The sequence below is a fragment of the Stomoxys calcitrans genome, chromosome 1, assembly GCF_963082655.1.
Source record: "Stomoxys calcitrans chromosome 1, idStoCalc2.1, whole genome shotgun sequence".
NCBI classification, from domain to species: domain Eukaryota; kingdom Metazoa; phylum Arthropoda; class Insecta; order Diptera; family Muscidae; genus Stomoxys; species Stomoxys calcitrans.
In genome coordinates, this window is record NC_081552.1 from 253030120 (window position 1) to 253043095 (window position 12976).

The window sequence follows — 12976 nt, forward strand, 5'->3', positions numbered from 1 at the left end:
GAACCGATTTCAATTATACCAAACACAGTTGTTGGAAGTGATACCAAAACACTACGTGAAAAATTTCACTCAAGTCAGATGAGAATTGCACCCTCTAGAGGCTCAAGAAGTCAAGACCCAAGATCGGTTTATATGGCAGCTATATCAAAACATTGACCGATTTGAACCATACCTAGCGCAGTTATTGGAGGTGTTACAAACAAATGACGAAATTAGTATACCCCCATCCTATGGTGGAGGGTACAAAAACCGGCTATGAAATGATGTTGTGTTGCGTATATGAAACATTGGACCATTAGGACTTACATATTGTGGGAATTTTGTTTTTGTATATTCATTTCAAGATGCGCACAAAAGGTCTGAAACAGCCTGAAATTGAAAGAATGGCCAACTTTGATTTTGATAAGTCGGATGACGAGGAAGTGAAAGAAGATGAAGGTCAAAATGTGGAGAAAATTACTGATGAGCGATGGCGAATTGAAGCATATTCCGCTTATAGATTTTCAATTGGAAGTTGCTACCGAGCTAACCAATGCAAGTAAAACTACAGCTGTCGCAAAAAAGGGGTCGTCCATCATTACTCCTTCTAACAATAAATGAAACCCTATTACATTCTCCATCGACTGCGCCATCACCAGCTCTTTCACCAGCGCCATCATCAGCTCCGTCACTAGTTTCTGATTCAAACCCCTATAAGAAGAGATCATAAGGATTTTCGCCGTCCTACCAACCGTTTCGATGTTCCACAGGTTTACATGCGCATTCGTCGCCCGCGCCCTTAACTCTAATTGCGTCGAACGGAAAGGCTTCGCGTTAACCAAATTTGTCTGGCCTTCACTGCCAAATCGCCCTGCACCCAAACGATGCGGATCGTGTCGTTCTCAGAGAAAGACGTTAATCTTCTTCTTGCATTCCAAGGCTGTTCGTGATCTTACCGTCCTGGTTGTTATTGCCCTTATGGCCTGTTCGTTAGATGTTCATATTCTACGTCCTCACGTTAACACCACACCACCTAACGCGTTCCATGATCGCCCGTATTATTACAGAACTCAGTCTCTGGGTTCTCAATGTAGACCCCCAGGCCCACTTTGTCCTCCGTGTAACATGATCTTCCAGATGGCAATACTAGGGTTCAGTCAATCCAAGATTGTGCCACTGGCAGCAGTGACTCACACTCGACCTCAAGTCCCTTCCATTCCTTCCAGGTTTCCCAACGTCGCCTCGATTATACCGCGATGGTATGAGCTGTTCCTATCCTCAATCTATGGCATCTGGTAGAATCATGAATTACCACAGCACACAACCAAAATCATATGGTGATTTCGATTGTGAAAAAAAGTGCAGCATTTTTTCGACATGTTGCACTGAGATCGAAATTTTGTGTTCGATTCTCCAAAAAGTGTAACCCCACCACCGGGTAAATGTTCGTTTGTAATGGTGTTGCCCACTGAAAGTGAAAAAATGCTGCATTTTCTACACCGTGGCTAGGCTAGGATGGAGAATGCCGCACTTTAAATCAGCTGCTATCATCTCATGTGCATGCCACCGTTCAAGCAAATTTTGGTTGAAAAGAAGAAGAAGAAAACAATTTGTAGAATGTTTGGCAAAATATTAAAAAGAAATACATAAAAAAGGAAAAAGTAATCGCGTTTTATTTAGCTAACGGCATATTAGATGCATTGCTACATTTTACAGCATTATTTGGTTGAAATTACAATATACGGGCATATTAACATGTTCGATTGAAAATGTAAAAAGTGTAAAACTATGAGAGCGATAAGGCAGCATTCCCAAAATGTTGTCCCGTATAAGTGCAACATTAGTGTAACATTTTTTTTCAGAATCGAAATCACCAATAGATAATCAACACCGCTAAAAGTTTTATCACCACAATTTCAAAACAATAACCAATATATTAAAAACCAATAGTTTTCCAACCAAATTATTAAATAAACTTTTTGACGAAATAAAACGCAAACTAAACAACACTTATGACAACCCTACAACGAATGAAGAAACCAAACGATATTGTAGCTTCAAATACATCCCTGGATTAACAGAGCTTAATTCAGAAAGCTTAAGAGCATTAATGAACAAAACAAACAACATAAAATATTCTCCAACATCAAAACTCCAATCGACAAACAACAACAAAGCAATGTTGTTTACGAAATATAATGTAGGGGAACTGACGAACAAAGCTGTGACTTAGTATATGTAGGAACAGCAAAATGAACCCTGCAAACAAGAATGGCAGAACACAGAGCTGACATTGAAAAAGGAACACAGAAAACTGCTTTGGCGCAACATATTTTGAATAATGGACATATTACAGACTTAGAAAATGTCAAAATATTAGATAAAGAAAACAAGGAGAGAAAGAGATTCACTTTAGAAAGCTTAAGAATACAACAAAAAAATAGATAGGACGATGAGCTGGAAAGAGGACACAAACAATATTAGTATAGGTTACCGTGTTGCAATATAAAGATCTGTGATATTAAAATTTAAGTTGTCTTCAATATAATTAATATCGTTTTGTTAATGAATGTGCGGTCCTGCAGGCGAAGATTCGGGCGACCACGTGAGGACGTCGAGTGTGAACATCTTTACCGACAGTAAAATTGCCATAAGGGCAATAATAACCAGAACGTTAACGTCACGAACAGTCTTGCACTGTAAGGAGATTGATGCCTTCTCTGAGGATGGCAAAATCCGCATCGTTTGGTTGCCGGGCCATAACGGAGTAAGGAGAAATGAAAGGGCAGACGATTTGTCGCTGAAGGCCAGAGGACTGCTGTCAATAAACTTGGTTAACTCGAAGCCTTTCGGGTCGACGCAGTCTGAGTTAAGGGAGTGGGCGACAAATGCGCATGTAACATTGTGGAACAGCCAAACGGTCGGTAGGAAGGCGAAAATCCTATGGGGGGGATCCAGATTGTGAAAAGACGAGCCTATTACTGAAAGGAAGTAAAAAGGAGGTCAGTGTAGCTATAAGTATCATAACGGGACACATAGGACTATGAGCTCACTTATGTAAAATCGGTGCGGCAAGTGATAGCATGTGTAGGGTAAGCGAGGAAGATGATCAGACGTTGGAGCATTTCCTTTGTCATTGCCCGACTTTCGCTTCTAACAGATACCGGTACTTAGGTGGAGACACAATACCAGACATGAACCAACTTAGGGGAGTGGTATTGAAAACAATTAAGGATTTTCTAAGTAGCACGGAATTCCTAACTTAAAATTTTCTTTTTAGAGTTTACGTTATAGTTTTTAGAGCGCACAACAAGCCGATTACTGGTTTAGGTGTATGTCCTTAGCGTCATGGGGGAGGATTAATATCTGCACCCTCTTTTTAACCTAACCTATTGAATGAGCTTTTGACGAAAAAAATGCATGTAAATATATCCTAATTTATTGTAATTTGATTATATTTTCGTGAAGATTTGAAATAAATGTAATGTTTTAATTAAATAGATGTATCCCCTGATGATGTCAAAAAAAATTGACGAAACGTTGGGACAAATGAAATAAAAAGGAATTTTTATTTTGCGAAACTTAGGTCTAAAGAGCTTAAGATAAAATTTAATGGAGAAAGAAATGTCATGGAATGGGAATGTTTTTCTTGGGAGGAAGATACATCTCATTGAAAACACAATGGATAGATTTGGAGGCCACCGTAGCGCAGAGGTTAGCATGTCCGCCTATGACTCTGAACGCCTGGGTTCGAATCCTGGTGGTTTTTTTGTGAGGAACTATGCCGTGTAACACTTCTCTTCAAAGAGGCCCCTTATCATTGAGCTTAAAACTTGAACCGGACTGCACTCATTGATATGTGAGCTTTTAGTGAAATGTAATGTTAGGAAAAAAGTATATGAATATCGCTTGACTAACAATACAAGTGCCTTTATCTGAATTCCGTATAATCTTTATTGGACCACGAATTCGCTCGGAGGGTTTAAAGCCATTCTAAAAAGACTATTTCCGCCCGATATTTTCATGATGTGCGATTTAGGAGTGTTTACGGGGGTGAGGTGGTTCCCTAGACACTTGGCACTTTATTAAAAACCCATATTGCCATTGGTTTAAGTAGAGTGTGGCTCATCCAAACACTTGGCCCCAAAATTGGTTATCAAATTAGTTTTCCAATCTCAAATACCCTTCATTTGAGCCACATATTGGCAGGGTCAGCAAATTTTTACCCTTTGGGGGGTTTTCGGGGGAAAGAGCGGTGTCCCAAATACATGGATATTCGTATTCAACTCCCATATACCTTTATTTGAGCCCCATATTGCGATGGTGAGTAAATAATTGCTGTTTGTGGAAAGGGGTAGACCCCCAGACACAAATTGGTATCAGTTTGATCAATGAGTCCCACATTGACATGGTCGGTAAATTTGGGGTATGGGCCCCAAAAACTATAAATATCGAACTTCACTGTCTTGAAGACCCAAATTGTCTTGGTGGGCAATTACGTCCTATTTGGCGAAACTTAGGTCTAAAGAGCTTAAGATAAAATTTAATGGAGAAAGAAATGTCATGGAATGGGAATGTTTTTCTTGGGAGGAAGATACATCTCATTGAAAACACAATGGATAGATTTGGAGGCCACCGTAGCGCAGAGGTTAGCATGTCCGCCTATGACTCTGAACGCCTGGGTTCGAATCCTGGTGGTTTTTTTGTGAGGAACTATGCCGTGTAACACTTCTCTTCAAAGAGGCCCCTTATCATTGAGCTTAAAACTTGAACCGGACTGCACTCATTGATATGTGATAAGTTTGCCTCTGTTCCTTAGTGGAATGTTCATGGGCAAAAATTTGCATTTGCATCTGGTTAGATTTGTTTAGAAGGATTTTTTGAAAACAGTAATGCTACCATATACTGAGGAAAATATACCATGGAGATTTCAATAGGATAATGGTCAATGGTTTGGGGATATTAATTTGAACCTTGTTGAGTGGCCAAGTCAGTCCCCCGACCTTGATCCCATTGAGAGCCTTTGGGGTGCAATCAAGCGACAAGTTTCTAACAATTGTGGGAAAATATTCAAAAAGCATAATATAAGTAAGTTAATTTCATCCATGTCTGAGAGAATTAAAACTGTTCATAAAAATATGTGTCGATATACTGGGTATTAGCTGCCTGGTTTGATGTTTATTCAAAACCAGAGATGGCCTGTCAGAAACAGTGACGTATATGACATACGTTTCCGACGTATATTACATACGTCGAAAACGTCGTAAACCTAGCCAAAAAAACTAGGTTTCTGACAGAAAAAAAAATTCGAACGAAAATATGTTGAATTTTTGATCTGATTAACTAAAAATTTTGGCATAAGTATTAACACTCCATGTACCATTTCACTTGACACTTCCTCAGATGTCATGCATTTTTAACATATGCCGTTTACAACAGCTTTCAAAAAGCAAATTAAAACGGGAGAAGCAAATAATTTTGCAAAAGGATACAAAATAATTGCAATTTCTAAATATAATTGATGAAAACTAATAATTTATTGATTTTTTGCTTCACAAAAAAATCCTTAAACGTTACTTTATAAATTGACTTGAAATTTGCGTATATTTCCAATTTATTGTGTGAAAAATGTAAATGCAAAAATTAAAAAAAAAACTTAATATTTCTTTTATTGCGAAATTTTTTTACATATAAACTCTTCTATATACAACAAATAAGTGACAATAATATTTGTTAAAAATCAAACTTTTACACTGAGTTATTAAGGTTTATGACGTTTGCGACTTTTTCTACGTTTTATACAAGTATACGACGTTTTCGACTTTTACAACTTTTTGACAGTCGGAAACCTAAAAAATCGTCTTACGGACCATCTCTGTTCAAAACACTTAAACTCATGTACAAATAACTGTATTATTAAAAGTTTTTTCACATACCCCTTTTTTATTGCCTGATTCAAAATCGATGAATTTCCTAAATTTACGTTATTTAAATTTCTTTTGCCCTATCTCAACTCCAAACTTATTTCTCAAAACACAAAATATGTTTACTTGAGGCACTAATGTGAAATCAAAAACCTAAAAATCCAAAAACAAAACTTCACACCTATTTTTCTGCCCATATGTGTACATTCGTTTGTGTGCATGTCTGTACACAAGTTTTTCTTTTGTTTTAAAAAAGAAAATTCAATACATTTTCGTCATAGCCATCTCAAAGTCTCTTGCATGTGTCACTAGATTAGCAGCAGTAGCTGTAGCTCCCGACATTCCAAATATCCTCTTCTTTTATCTCTTCACCCTACGTATTAATCAACAATAATTTCGATTTCGATGATCAGCATGAAAACTCTCGAAGAACAGTTTCGAATTTTTTGTTTTGCACAAAAGCAAGTGAGGGCAACATTTGTTGTGGCCACGTTAGAAGAAACTTTTTTGGACGATGCAGCGTTGTTGAGTGCAACAAACCAATTTGTAAATACTCGTTTATACCGAAAAAATACATACTAGATGCTCTTCTATATGGAACCAACCTTACCAAAACCAATGTAAATTTCAGCTGCTTGTAGACTTGCTGCAAATCGTATCCATTTAAATATATGTACATGCATATTAGAGTGAAGGTCTTAGTGATGCGTCCAAACAAATCTTTTATTTTTATACAGAAATATGTCCACCATATTCTGTTTTGGTAAACTTTTTTCTTAACAACTGTTTTTTTTTTTTGTTGCTTATTTCTGTCCCATGGCTAAAAATAGTCGGGAGAGCAGATTTTCTATTGCATCTTCTTTGGACGCACAGAATCCATGTCAAAGCAATTATTATTTGAGACAAATTTATGAGGGGTAACAATTTGAGTAAATACATTGAATGGGTTAGAAAAGGTTCCTTTCCCATTTCAAGAAGAAAAATTCCTTGAATATCCAAAATCAAGTTGAAAACTTAACAAAAAAAAATTCAACACATCACAAATTAAGAAATCAAGAACTGTAGGCCCTGTAAGCTGACAGAGAATCGGGGGAAAGAGCGGTGCCCCAAATACATGGTCCCACAGTTGGATATTCGTATTCAACTCCCATATACCTTTATTTGAGCCCCATATTGCGATGGTGTGTAAATAAGTGTTGTTTGTGGAAAGGGGCACCCCCCAGACACAAATTGGTCCCGAAAGAGGGTATCAGATTGATCAATGATTCCCACATTGACATGGTCGGTAAATACGACCGATTTAGAGTTGTTTTGGGGAGTGGGGTGGCCTCCCAAACACTAAGCCCTGAAAAATATCAGCTACGTGCTCTATTCTCATGTCTCTATATATCATTTATTTGAACCCCATATTGGCCTTGGCTCCGAAATTAGATAGCAGATTTGTTTTCTAATCTCAAATAGCTTTCATTTAAGCCCCGTATTGCAACAGAGAGGTTTGGGGTATGGGCCCCAAAAACTATCAATATCGAGCTCCACTGTCTTGAAGACCCAAATTGTCTTGGTGAGCAAATTCGTTCTATTGAGGGCCGGGGGGACGTCCCCTAGACAATTGGTCCCGAATGTTGATATCAGATTCGTGGTCTACTCACAAATAACATTCATTTGAGACCAATATTTCCATTGCCGGAAAACATGACCGGTTTGGGAGATGGGCGGCCACTCATTGACTCAGCCTTGAAAAATATATAAGAAATTCGTGTCCTACTCTAAAATACCTCTTATTTGAGCCCCATATTGCAATGGTCAACAAATACTTCCTATTTGGGTGGTGTTATGGGGGTGGGGTGGCCCAATAGAAACTTTTTCCCGAATATTGATATCAGATTCGTGCTTAACTCCCAAAGACCTTTCATTTGAACCCCATATTGATATGGTGGTAAATTTGTCCTCCTTGGGCATGTTTTTAAGGAGGGGCGGCCAGTAAAAAAAGTCCTGTTTGGGAGGTGTTTTGGGGAAGGGGTGAACCCCCAGAAACTTGATCCCTCATTTGGATATATTTGGAAATTTGGAAATTTGGATATTTGGAAATTTGTATTCTACTCGTAAATACCTTTCATTTGAGTCCCATATTGCCATGGTGGGTAAATATATATATGTCCGATTTAGGGGTGTTTTGGGTCTTGGGGTGGTCCCCCAAACACTTAGTCCGACAATTGGATATCAGATACTTTTTCTAAACTTAAATACCTTTCATTTGAGTTCCATATTGTCGTGATTGGTCTATATATAAATTGTGTAGATTTTGGGGGTGGCACGGGCCTCTAGGTATCCCATCCGAAATTTGGATACCAAATTTTTGTTTTTAGGTTACTATAAGAGATCACAAAAAATTTCACTTAAATTGCAACACCCATCTCCGAGATCTGGCATTTTTAAAAATTAGGATAGGGGGGAGGGTCCGCTCCCCCTTCAGATATCAACAAAATTTAGTACCCCATTTTCATCACAGGACCATTATGCACCCTCTGTGAAAATTTCAAGAAAATCGGTTAAGCCGTTTTTGAGTCTATAGGGAACACACTGTAGGAGGCCCCCGTAGGGCAGAGGTTAGCATGTCCGCCTATGACGCTGAACGCCTGGGTTCAAATCCTGGCGAGACCATCATAAAAAATATTCAGCGGTGGTTATCCCCTCCTAATGCTAGCGGGGGGATAATTTGTGAGGTACTATGCCATGTAAAAACTTCCACTCATTAGAGGTGTCGCACTGCGGCACGCCGTTCGCAGTCGGCTATAAAAAGGAGGTCATCATTGAGCTTAAACTTGAATCGGACTGTACTGCACATTGATATGTGAGAAGTTTGCCCTTGTTTGCTTAATGGAATGTTCATGGGCAAAATTTGCAAAGGAACACACAAACAAACAAACAAACTGACAAACAAACACAAATTGATTTTTACATATAAGGTTCCGAACGGCATGCCCCAGCGCATTCCCGAACCTAGGCAAACAAACTAACCTCTGCGCGTACGATGCCAGAGTAACTCTGGTTTTTCTAGACAGATCTTCTCATTATCTGCAGTAAGAGGTGTGCGTCTACCAAGGACAGTATTCCTGCAAACCTGTTCTATAATATGAGGTTGTTAGTGGATCGATAGTGTGTTAATGAATCGCGTCTGGAAACATTCAGATACTCCAACTGACATATCTCGAAGGGTGTTCAAGCTCAGTGTGTTGAAATTTCGGGGGTTCACATGGTGGCAGCTCAGGAGATTCTTTTTAGAGAGAAGCTCACAATGATCTCAAGCCTTAAGAAGTTTGGCCTTCTCGTGTAGTGGATGTTTGTCATCTGTATCGGCAAGGGCTGGCGACTTAGTGTACAACACACTGCTCCAATAACAAGGTCAGGAGTAGAAACAAGGTTCTCAAGTCGCTTGCTGGCAGCACTTGTGTTGCTGACAAAGAAACCTTATGGATTACAACCAAAGCAATTGGCAGGCCATTGATAAACTATGCAGCGTCAGTGAGGAGTCGCCAGCTGAGTGCCAGAATGTTGTCCTATGTACTACGACAGACTGGCTCCTCACTTCTCATGTGGATCACTTACGACAGAAGATAAACATCCTACCCGTGCGAAGGCACAACTACCTACTGTCTAAGCAGTATCCACTAGGCTGTTATCGCAGAGACCCTCCCACTCATCATGATCTTGTGAATAGGCATACACCACCCAAAGGTGTATGGATCTACATGATCTAGAGTCTGCGATTTGGCGATACAAGAGAAACGTTTGGTTCAGGCGGCGTTTCAAGCGGGTAGCAGAAACGCAGAGCAGACGAACGAAAAAGGAAAACACTGCTACAACAGCGGAAGACATTTAAACAGTATGTGCCAACAGCATTTACAACCGCCGAGTCCATAACATAATCGCGTCTAATCGTCTTTGCACAGCATACTAAAGACATCATCCTGATTGCCTAAGTGGAAAAAATAGACAACCTTGTGTTAGTTGTAATGTCCCAAGTCAGCTTCTGCCAGTCGTTGTACACAGGCTAACTTGCCGTCCATGGCATTATACGCCTGAATTCGAATACCGGTGATAATACATATGCCGACGGTTATCCGCTTAGTAATGCTGGTGAAGTGTCTCAGTATTTTCGTCTTGTTGAAGTTCTCCATAAAGTACTGACTCAATTAAGATTCAGCAAACGCAGTTAACTCAATTCCAACTTTTGTCCCACATGCAACGTGGAACTACAATCACACAAGTTTATCTTTCCGGGGAATCCTACGACGAGATCACTCGGGATGCATCGCAGACAAATTGCCGAGTTCCAAGATATGAACAATGGATGATGGTCAGGTATGCACATATTACGTTTCCAAGAATTCTTTGAAATTCTTCCCAAAATCGGTAGTAGGAAGGAAGTCTCTCTCTTCGTTTAAATGTTAAACGCAAAAGTCAACCAGGATGTTGTTGTTGTAGCAGTTTATTTTGTTCTATCTTTCGTCTGCCTGATTCTGTTGGGTGTCAAGACGCAGGAACTCTACGACTAAGATGGGGTGCGTCCATAGAACTACTCTGGTCGATTGCCGGGAGAGGTCGATTTCTTCAGGTACAATGGGAGGCTGTCGTTCTCCAAAGACTACATTCACCCAGTAGCCATTTACCGCATTTGCTACCATGTCTGCATAAATGTTGTCTAGACCTGCTTGATATGCCGCTTAATCTAGAGGTTTTCACTTGTAGCGCTTAACCTCACGCTATAGATCATGCAGATCTACCTTAAGGCTTCTGGGTGATGGATATCTATCTCTGCGATAACAGCCTAAAAGGTACAGCTTAGACAGCATATAGTTATGTCTTCGCACTGGTAGAATCTTTGTCTCCTGATGGAATCTTTGTCGCAGTTCGGAGGGCGGCATTCTGACAGATCTGAATATTATTCCACTGTGTGTCACAAAGTTGACGAGACCACACTGGCGTTGCATAACTTGCCACAGACCGGCCAATTGTTTTGTACGTGGTCAACAAGGTTTCAGATGTGTGTATGTGTGTGTGATGTTGTAGCCATTTTTGCATGTGGAGGAGGCTATCCTCGTCAAGTCCTTAAAGGCGAGCAAGCTCGTTCCGGTATTTACGACTGCCAATAACTCGTCTTGTCGTATCAAACATCGTAGGCACTTAGTTCTTAAGCAAGAGCCGGAGCCACCCGGCCTCTCACTGAGACTCTCCACTCGACACTGCTGATTATAGGCGACTGCAGGTGCAGTAACTCCGTATGGAGCATTCTACTATCCGCAACCTGTGAACTCTAAGCTCTCGTGATAACAACGAAGAACACACACAGATTGGAGCCCAAAGTTCTAGCCTGTGTGATATAAAGCAAAAATTTACAACGAAATTCGCCACTCAAAATGACGATGGGACTCAATGTTGTACGTACCGGATTGACCCCATGGAGTCCTTCACCGACAACAACAACACCAACAATGGATAAAAACTGAACAACAAGGAGTTTTTATGAGATATTAAAGTTTAACCAGAGATTGTTTAATCGATTGAAGGCTACTGCAAGACCCATTTAACACACCATTCTACAGTGGACAGTGAATGTCCCTTGCTGGATATGAAGTAAAAAAGGTTATTTTGGTCACACATTTTAGTTTAACAAATCACTTTATTCCCTAGGCTGTTTTGTTCGGCTAAAAAAATATATATTATAATTGGTTCCTTTAAATGGGTTATCTTATAATTCGATTTTCTCTGTTCCAAAATTTCTGGGAGAATCAATATGATACGACGAGAGCTAATACACGTTATGTCATCTTAATATAGAAATTTAGTTCAAGGACCTTTATTCTAAGTCGGTGCTTGAAGCATGAAGTCGCAGTCGCATGATAAAGCTGTCATACAAAAAAAATCCTAATGTTCTTCAAGCCAAGAACAAATTTTCTCGAACGCTAGTAATCTCTTGAATATTCATGTATATTAAGGAACTATTTACATATGTATATGAAGGAACTACTATTATCAGCTGAGGCCACCACACTATGGTCTGATTTATAGTCTGCAATCCATGGGCCGCCTGCCTGCGTAACAATTTTTTGTGACTCACATTCATGATAAACTTTTATTAACACAAAATAAAAAATAAAAACTTTGTATGCATTCTTACCCAAAGGATGCTCTGGTGCTCCTTTTCTTTTTCTGCTTAGCTCTTTTGTTATCTAGGACAGTTAATCTTTGTTTTTACTGCTTTTTTCTTTTAAATATTATGAATTCACATTTTAAAAATGTCACTTCAACCTATCTGGACTTTGTAAATGTTACCAATAATAATTGTTTAAATTGTTTATGTTTTCTTTTAGACCTTTTCTAGATTGATTAATAATTAAAATTGACCCAAAAATCTCGAAAAACTACCAAGTCAAAACAGTAAAATAGAAATCGACGATTTTTTTCGATAACAAACTGACATAGTTTTATCGTTATATTTCTTAATCGATAAATAACTACGTTTGTGACATGGGCCTTGTGCCAAGCGATAACAATTTAAACATAGTACTGTCTTCGACTTTTCGCCCGAAAATGCATTATAAAATAAGGTGTCGAACAAAATGCGAAAAAAGTTCTATAGGTGTGGTACTTAGTTCTTTAAGCAAAAAACAAGGCTTATTTGATTCTCTTCATACTTGTTTTTTTACCTTTTTCCTATGCATATTATGTTTAGCCGCCTTTTTCTGGTGTCATACACAACTTTGACGTTCTAAGCTGAGTATTCTGTTTAGCTGTTCCAGCGGAATGCTGTCAAACTCCATATAAAAAAACATCGACGAAAAGTTGGCTGAAAATAGACGGAAAAGTAGTACTCTGTTTATAGTGAGGAGAATGGCAAAAAAAACTATAATAGTGGCAACGCTTGAAACTATTGCCGGCATCATTTTTGTTTGTTTTATTGGTCTCAATGATTCGTTTTTCTTTATTTATTTGAGAAAAATGTGTACAATAGAGAAAACAATAAATGCAGATAAAAAAACATGTTTTGGTATGGAAATAAAAATATTTGATTG

General features: G+C 38.9%; 1 protein-coding gene across 1 annotated transcript in view; it reads right to left on the reverse strand.

The window, feature by feature from the left end:
• Positions 1-12274, reverse strand: part of LOC106089522 (ubiquitin carboxyl-terminal hydrolase 47) — a 60070-nt gene extending 47796 nt beyond the window's left edge. Inside the window, exon 1 of the mRNA XM_013255372.2 lies at positions 12082-12274. The gene's annotated coding sequence lies outside the window, so the exon portion shown is untranslated. The remainder of the gene's footprint in view (positions 1-12081) is intronic.
• Between the last annotated feature and the right edge of the window lie 702 nt (positions 12275-12976).